The sequence below is a fragment of the Physeter macrocephalus genome, chromosome 5 (assembly GCF_002837175.3).
Source record: "Physeter macrocephalus isolate SW-GA chromosome 5, ASM283717v5, whole genome shotgun sequence".
Classification (NCBI taxonomy): domain Eukaryota; kingdom Metazoa; phylum Chordata; class Mammalia; order Artiodactyla; family Physeteridae; genus Physeter; species Physeter macrocephalus.
In genome coordinates, this window is record NC_041218.1 from 35,425,296 (window position 1) to 35,434,952 (window position 9,657).

Sequence of the window (9,657 nt, forward strand, 5' to 3'; positions counted from 1 at the left end):
TAAAAGCAAGAATGTCGTCCACTTAACATGCTCTCTGTGCAATGGCAGAGCCAGATGACATTACGTTTGTATTTTCCAGGATGCATACAGAGCATGACACTGCTCTACATTTTTTGATAAATAACTTAGGTTATCCTTATACAAATCACCATTTTACCCTATCAGTTGAGGACTGTGGCTTGCTATTTTAACTAACCAGCCAATTAATTCATTAGAAAGAACAAATTGTTTCACTGACTAATCTGACAATTCATCCATAATGGTTGGATTGCACATGTGGACACACCTAGAGAAAAGCACTGGGGTAAGCATCTGCTCCATCCCCCAGTCATGGGCACCTGATGTTCTATATCCATCCAATAAGCTGAGCTCTATGGAAGAAAGAAAGAAAGAGGGCCATGGAGAGCAATCACTGGCTCTCCAAATTCCCAAGGGTCTCGAATTACAGTAAGAAAGAAAATCAATCAGGGTGTTTCTCTATTTTCTTGTTAGAAAGGGACCACACAGAGTGAACATCAGTAACAAAATACAACTGTGAAAACAAGATTTTGGCAGGAAAGAGAGGTGTGAGGAGGAAGGTGAGAAGGGCATATTTGGAGGTATTCCACCTCATTTTCCCTGGGAATGGTTGGTGAGCCAACAACATAAATCAAAAAAATGCTTAAAAACATTCTTTATCTTGGAAGATCATGTGTTACACATATATGAGGTCAAACCTGGTGCTCTATGAAAGAACAAGTGAATGTGTTGTATGTGTGCTTGAATTATCAAGAAATGAAAAATGTTTACTTTTTTCCTAAAAAAGGAAAAAAGACCTTATTGAGTAATATATTTCAAAACCCATGTGAGTAAACAAAATTCCAGAAGTCATTTGTTTTTCCTTAAGTACTTGAAAACCAAGGACAGGAGAATATCATTTCTGAATATATTATTATACTTTATTTAGAAAACAAAGCTGGTTTTCTCAAAAAAAAAAAAAAAGCATTCTTCCAACAGTGTAGAATTTTCCACATACCTGTAAAAATGCAGGGTACTCTAAGTGCATGCTAAAGTAGTTTGAAAATAATTTGTTTCTTATCAGTATATTCCAGTGATTTGTTTCATAATCATATTTGATACAGAATTCAGTGAAAGTAATGGTGGTGAATACCTGTATAACATGGGCAAAATATTACTTCTAAAATGGTAAATGAAACTTGTAAAATCAGACTTCAGATGAAAGTCATGTCTATTAGAAAAGGTAAACATTAGCTTTGGAAGAACAAATGGAATGTTTCTTAACAGGTTTGGCAAGATGAGTGGAAAGTATTTCTCATATACATTTTTTTCTGAACAAGGGGTAATTTGTGAAGGGATAAATTAGTGTAGGAAAAACAAATTGGGAATAGATTGTAAGCAACAGTTTAATGAGTAAACCATCCACAGATTCCCAGAAACTGTTAGGCACTGAGAGAACTTGTCACTAAATATATGGTAGTGATTACCTTGAAAACCTCATCCAACTCAGAAACATACAGTTCATTATCCCTAATGTTATTTTTCTGAGTATTTTTGCATGTGTAAAAAATTTGCCCAGAGCCTGAAGACTGTAATTTTCCTTTCATAGATACATGGATTATCTGTGTGTTTGGTTTTTACAAACACTAGTGAGCAGTCATAATTCAGACAGGCATATTTTTATGATAGATATTTCCAATTATTGAGCAGAATAATCGATAATATGAACTTTAATTTTTATCATATGCTTGTCATTAGGCTAGAAGGAAATATTGAGAAATACGACATGACTGCTGTTTTTAAGAAGTTTACTCATTTCATTGAAGAATTAAAAATAACACACCTGAAATAAGTAATAAGTATGTGTCATTTATAAGTGCCATAAAAGTTCAAAGAAGGGAGAATAAAGATGACATTTAGGGAAGATTGAGATTATGCTGACATGCAAGGACTTAAATATGTTTGTGATTTTCAAAGGAGGGAGAATATCAGCTTCTTCGAAGTGGAGAGGAAGGGTGTTATATGAAAAAAGAAAACCTTCGATATTACAACAATTTTATATTTAAGAAGAGATCAAAACCAGTGACTTTGGCTTTCATGATGCAAATCAAGGAAAGTAAAGCTTTACAAATCCCTATCTAGTAGGATAAACAAAAACTACGATTCTTAATAGGGTGAGGGAAAGAGGGGAATATCAGAATCTCTCCAGGCAACAGAAATTTTGGTACCATGGTTGAGAAACACTGGAGGAGGGACCAAAGTAGATGGAGATGCACTCCTGGTGGAGATGAGCTGTGAGAGAGAGAAAGTGGAAAAGACCTTGAAATGTGTGGAATAAGGTGAACATATGGAAGTGGAAAGGGGTGCTGGTAGATAGACCATTGAAAAATAAAGTGCCAGGCTAACATGACTGTACTTGATTTGATGGACAACTAAGAGCCGTATTTGATTCTTAAGCATAGGAGTGTTAAGATGGGTGGAGATCGGGAAAGCTAGTCTACCTGACATAGATACATAGGGTGAAAATGAAAGATTGAGAGAGAAGAAAGTGTAAGAAGATAGATGAGTTAGAAACATCTGGGATATTTAGCCCTGATGAGACAGGGTTGGGGATAAAGTGAGGTAGTAGACTTTCTTCTGTCCCAAAGAAGATATAAAGGTATGACTTCAAGTCTGGAAAACTAAAAGGACCTATTGATACTTACCTGATCATGAGGGTGATTTTCCCAGGGTGAGGTTTATGCATTACACTCCAGATATACCGAACCCTGCACTTTCTCCAAATGTGGGAAACTCTACTGCATAGTTTGTGGTGGTGAGTGATTGTGTTATCACTTTCCCTTAAGGAAAATAAAAGATTTATTGTAACCATGCCCACACTCTTAACCTTACTTCCTCAGAGTGCATGCAGGCCTGTTGTTTTCATGCACTTAGAAGGGCAGTTAGTTGGAAAACACGGTCAATAGTTGAAGGTGCAACCCAATTTCAAGGGCTTAGTATATTTCATGCTGTGGTGTAATTTCTTCATCTGGGTTGGCATTCTCCTTGTTTTACTTTGGTAAAAATATTTAGTACTAAATTATAAAAAATAAGATTCAATTTCTCCTTCCAGTTATGTCTATCATGGTCAGGTAAACTCAAGAATGGTTAAATAAAGTGTTTTTGCCCACTAGTATATGGAATGCAAATAAGTAAAAGTCTTTTCATTTTTCATTTGTGTGCCTCTTCCAGCATGTGGCCTTCTCTGGCTGGTAGTTAAGTGAGAGTCATACTTCAGAATCTCAAGACAAATGGTATTGAAGTGTCCCTTCCCACATTGTGGGTTCCCACTTTTCCTCTGTAGCTCTGAAAGTTGTCCAGAAATCTGTGTTGGCTGGCATCTGGAGAAGTTACCAATTGTGGATCCAAAGTTGTCTACTGAAAGAGGGCATAGAGAAACAAGAATTTTTCATGCCTGTTCAGCTCGTAAATTGAGTAGCTACACCCTATATAGGTAGCCTGGGAGAATTAGGTGGAAGAATTTACAAATGTATAGTTTCAATCTCACTGTTTCCCACAGTATTCTTAAAGTCAGATCTGTTGTCCCAAGTTATATTTACCTTGGCATTTTGAGGTATGATTTTAAGTGCCAGTAGTGTGATTGTTTCCACAGTACTGTGACATTTATTTTCTTAAAAAAACAAAACAAACACTTGTGGGCCACCCCAAGGACTCTGTACTGTCAGTGTCATTTTTAGTGGTGTCAAAAAAGCCACTGCCAGTTTTGACAAAGAAGGCAAGTCTACAAATATAATCACCACTGCTGCCCAAGTCACCAGAGAACATGGTAGTGTTTAAAAGAGCTAAAAATAAATTATTTAGTACTTAGCGTGCCTTTGTATTCAACATGCCACCACCAGGATAAAGTGGTTGAACTCTACTGAAAGAAGCAATTAATCGGAAAATACACACACTCAGAAACACAGTTTCTAGCTGCCAATGATTTAATTGGATTTGAATAGGGTTTCAGCTGGAATCTGATATTTTGAAGAAAGCAATGAAAAACAAGAGAAAACAGCAGATTAAGAAGAAGGAGGAGCAAAGAAGAGGATGGGAGGTGAGAGTGACAGTAATTGCTGATGTCTTTGACAATTCAGTTTCTACACCCCCCAAATTAAGACAAAACAGGAAGAGGAAAAGTCAACCCTGCAAGTACAATACTTTCTATGTAACAACCTCACAAATTGCTAGAGTTAACAACCTGTAACAACTAACAGCTTATATCTAAGTCATAGGATTGGGAGTAGAGTGGAGATTGCTTAAATAAAACATTTTTCCCAAAGAGTTGAGTAAAATAGCATAAGGAATAAGGGTCAAGTCTCAGCAGCAGGCGAGGAAGATTGTGACCCTTTGGGCATAGAAGCCAATACCAGTATTTGGGAAGAGACCAGAGAAAAGGTAAATAAAGTCCAGTTCACATGGGCAGGAAATGACCCAACCTTTCTGCAGGTCAAGTCCTCATCAAGGTGCTAAGGGCAAGCTCCTGAGGCTCTTCATTTCTGCACCTAGGAATCTTCTCTGAAACATGGCACAGTTGCTCCTTCTTCATTTCCCTCATCACCACCCAAAAGACGGCCACAACTAAAACGTGGAGGGAAGAGGAAGGGGAGAAGGGAGGAGGGGTAGAAAACAGGTCAAAGGGGAAGAGGAAGAGAAAAATTCTGAGAACCAGACAACAGCTTCTTCCTTCCCAGCTCCAGCCTGTTCTGGGGAGAAGGGAGGAGAATACCTTGGCATTGGGTGTGAGATTTACATTTTAAACTTAAGTGGCTAATTCATGAATGCCAGAAATAGACTGTTCTACTAGCCAAAAATTGCAGAAAAGTTATAGAACCTGGCTAAAACCCTGTTTAGGAAAGATAAGAGGGAGGAGATTCAATATAGAACAGTTGACATTTATTGTAAAAGTTATAATTTTTATGTTTATTGAGACTACTCACTAAAGCAGTGCTATGGACTGAATGTTTGTGTCCCCCTAAAATGTATAAGTTGAAATCCTCATCCCCAAGGTGATGGTATTAGGAGATGGGGCCTTTGGGAAGTGATTAGGTCATGAGGATGGAGCCCTCATGAAAGGAATTAGTGCCTTTCTAAAAGAGATCCTGGAGAGCTCTCTTCCCCCTTCCACCATGTGAGGACACAGGGAGAAGATAGTTGTCTGAGAACCAGGAAGTGGCCCTCACAAGACCCTGAATATGCCCGTAAATTCCTGTTGTTTATTAGTTACCCAGTTTACGGTATTTTTGTTATAGCAGCTTGAATGGACTAAAACAAGCAGTGTATCTTTGCTAGTGAAGAGATATTTTCTTACACATTCCTTGTCAATTAGCAGCATAATACTATGTCTTTGGTGTCTATCTGATACTGTGGTTTCACAGACCCCCTTCCTGAAACCTGCTCTCTGTGTCTACATTCACTATAACTCCATTCTTGACTAGAACTTTAAAAACGTTTTTATTGAGATATAATTCACATACCATACAATTCACCCAAAATATATTATTCAATGATTCTTAGTATAACACAGAGTTGTGTACAATTTTATATTAGCACAAGCAATTTTATAACATTGTCATCACCCCCAAAAGAAATACCACACTCCTTACTCATAATTTCCCATCCCCATTGCCCCCCGCAGGCAACCAACCCTAAGCAATCTACTTTCTATCTCCATATATCTTCCTATTTTGGACATTTTGTATAAATGGAATATGTGGTCCTTTCTGAATGACTTTTTCACTTACTGTAATGTTTAAAGGTCCATCAAAGTTGTGGCAAGAATTAGTATTTGATTTCTTTTTATTGTCAAATGCATTGATTGTAAGGATATACCACATTTTGTTTATCCATTCATCAGTTAGTGGACATTTGGGATGTTTCCACTTTTGGTTTTTATGAATAATGCTACTATTAATATTTGTGTAAGTTTTTATGTTAACTATGTTTTTGTTTCTCTCAGTTATATGCCTAGTAGTAGAATTGAGTCATATGGTAACTCTATGTTTAACCCTTAGAGGTAATACCAGACTGTTTTCCAAAGTGACTGTACCAGCTTACTTTTTTTTCTATCAGTGTATAGGAGTTCTAATATCTCCAATTCTTTTTTTTTTTTTTTTTTTTTTTTTGCGGTACGTGGGCCTCTCACTGCTGTGGCCTCTCCCGTTGGGGAGCGCAGGCTCCGGAGGCGCGGGCTTAGCGGCCATGGCTCACGGGCCCAGCCGCTCCGCGGCATGTGGGATCTTCCCGGACCAGGGCACGAACCCGTGTCCCCTGCATCGGCAGGCGGACTCTCAACCACTGCGCCACCAGGGAAGCCTGTAATATCTCCAATTCTTAACAACACTTACTATCACTTTTCTTTTTCATTATATTCATTCTAATTTATGCAAAAGTGTCTTCTGAATTTGATTTCCATTTCCCTGATGGAAATTATGTGGGCTAATTATGTGAGCATCTTTTTATGTGCCTATTAGCCATTTGTATCTCTTTGTTGTATAAATGTCTATTCAGATCTTTTGCCCATATTTTAATTATGTCTTTTTATTACTCAGTTGTAGTAGCTCCCTATGTATTCTAGATACAAGTTCCTTATGAGATATATGATTTGCAAAGTTTTTTTTCCCATTCTGTATGTTGTCATTTCACTTTTTTCATGATATCCTTTAAACTAAAAAAGGTTTTAAATTTTTGTCTATTTATCTATTTTTGTTGTTGTTGCTTATCCTTTTACTATCATATTTAAGAGACAATTGCTTAATCCAAAGTCATAAAAATTTATGCCTATATTTTCTTCTAAGAGTTTAATAGTTTTAGCTTTCATATTTAGGTCTTTGATCCATTTTGAGTTAATGCTTACATATGGTGTAATATATGGGCCCAACTTTATTCTTTTGCATATAGATATCCAGTTGTTCTAGCTAGTACCACTTGTTGAAAAGATTATTCTTTCCTCTAGTACACTGTCTTGGCACCGACTAATTTTAACCTGAGTTTTCTATTGAACTTTCCATACTATGCTTTTGGCCTTAGCTCCAAGTTCTTAGAACCTACATTATTTCTCACTATGAAATTTGGTTCTTGAACATTTTTGGGTAAATCACTCTCTTCCTTAATGGCTGGAAAACTATAGCTGTTGAGTGGCAGTGGTTGCATCTCCCCAACTCCTCTAGCACTACCCACAGAAACCATTACAACCTGCTACGATACTACCTCTAAATTATAGTTGGGCTCACTCCTGGTCCAGCCCACAGTTAATGATTAACAATCCAATTTCTTCAAAAGTTGCCTCTATAAAAGTTATTCTCATATGTACCTCTCTAAGTTCAGCCCTTCTCTAAACCTAAATTGTGAATCCTCTGAATGGCATCCCATCACTACCTCAAACTGAAATATATAAAACTTTGTGTTATCTATAAAACTTGTTTCAATTCCAGTGTTCCATTTTCCAGTTAAGGGAATCATCATTATCCTAATCAATAGGCCTGAAATCTCAAAGTCATTTCTGACACTTTGCTACCTTGGCTTCTGGTATAGCTACTTTTTTGTTTGTGTGACCAGTAAACAAATCAGAATTACCTTACTGTGAATTCAAATCTTCAGCAAAGACTGTGTTAGTTAGCTAGGGCTGTTGTAACAAAGTACCATGGACTGAGTGGCTTAAACAGAAGAAATTTATTGTCTCAGAGTTCTAAAGGCTAGATGTCCAAGATCAGTGTCATGCAGGGTTAGCTCCTGAGGGCTGTGGGGGAGAAATCTGTTTCATGCCCCTCTCTTAGCTTCTGGTGGTTTGCTTTCAAGCTTTGGTATTCCTTGGCTTCTGCTGCATCACCCTGATCTCTACTTTTATCTTCACATAGCATTCTGTGTGTATGTATTTATGTGTGTTTGTGTATGTGTGATTGCATTGCATGTGCCCAAATTTTCCATTTATATAAGAACACCAGTCATGTTGGATTAGGGGTCCACTCCTCCTGTATGACCTCATCTTAACTTATTATAACTGCAATGGCCCTGTTTCCAAATACAGTCCCATTTTGAGGTTCTGGGGGTTAGAACTTCAACATATGAATTGGGGGGAGATACACAATTCAACTGATAACAAAGATGAAGAAGATGAAAAAAGATTAGAGAACCCTAGATAAACAATCTCCACTTCCCTGCTTTAAAAAACTTCAGAGCTGATCTGATTACTATACTTTCCAAACTTTGTTACATTCATAGGTCAGGGTTTCCTGTGAAACAGACTCTGAGATTAAGATCTGCATATGGGAAGTTTTCTTAAGGATTAAAGATGCAAAGATTTTCCATCTATAGGTTTTTAAATAACTTGCAAACTCTGCAGAGCATACTCATGTAAGGCCTTAATATAAAGGCAAAAGATAAAGTGCTGTAAGAGAAAGTACAAGCAAGCATTGGGGTAGAAAGATATCCAGACGCTAGCTCCCAAGTGTCCTTCTACACACAAGCATTGTACTTTGGATCTAAATTGAAAAAGGTCTGTGGGAGAAATCTTGTCTTTAGGAAAACTCAAAGCAGAAGTTAGCAATACGGATTTTATGACCTTCTGCTCATGCAGTTAAACCAGACTGTTTAACCAGTTAAAACATTTAGAAACCATCAACAAACAAAAAAACTGACCCTGGGTGCTGTCAGGGAAGTTTCGTCCTGCCATGAGTAAATCTATATTTATCTCTATATTCCCAACTATGCCTACCATAATCTTAGAAAGTTGTTAGTAAAAGTTGTCGCTTTGTGAGTTGAATGATGGCCCCCTCAAGGATGCCTATGCCATGGATGAAGTAAGTGTGTGTGTGTGTGTGTGTGTGTGTGTGTGTGTGTGTGTGTGAGAGAGAGAGAGAGAGAGAGAGAGAGAGAGAAATATTTGATAGAAACTTACTAAAAAAATGATGGGTAAGAATTAGAGTAGGACATATAAAAAGTGATGAAGGGGAAAAACCTACAACCAAGATTACTCTACCCAGCAATGACCTCATTCTGATTCGACAGAGAAATTAAAACCTTTACAGACAAGCAAAAGCTAAGAAAATTCAGCACCACCAAACCAGCTTTACAACAAATGCTAAAGGAACTTCTCTAGGGAGGAAAGAAGAGAGAAGGAAAAGATCTACAATAACAAACCCAAAACAATTAAGAAAATGGTAATAGGAACATACATATGGATAACTACCTTAAATGTAAATGGATTAAATGCTCCAACCAAAAGACATAGATTGGCTGAATGGATACAAAAATAAGACCCTATATATGCTGTCTACAAGAGACCCACTCAAACCTAAGGACACACAGAGACTGAAAGTGAGGGGATGGAAAAAGATATTCCATGCAAATGGAAATCAGAAGAAAGCTGGAGTAGCAATTCTCATACCAGACAAATAGACTTTAAAACAAAGACTATTACAAGAGACAAAGAAAGACACTACATAATGATCAAGGGATCAATCCAAGAAGAAGATATAACAATTGTAAATATTTATGCACCCAACATAGGAGCACCACAATACATAAGACAAATGCTAACAGCCATAAAAGGGGAAATCGACAGTAACACAATTATAGTAGGGGACTTTAACACCACACTTTCACCAATGGACAGATCATCCA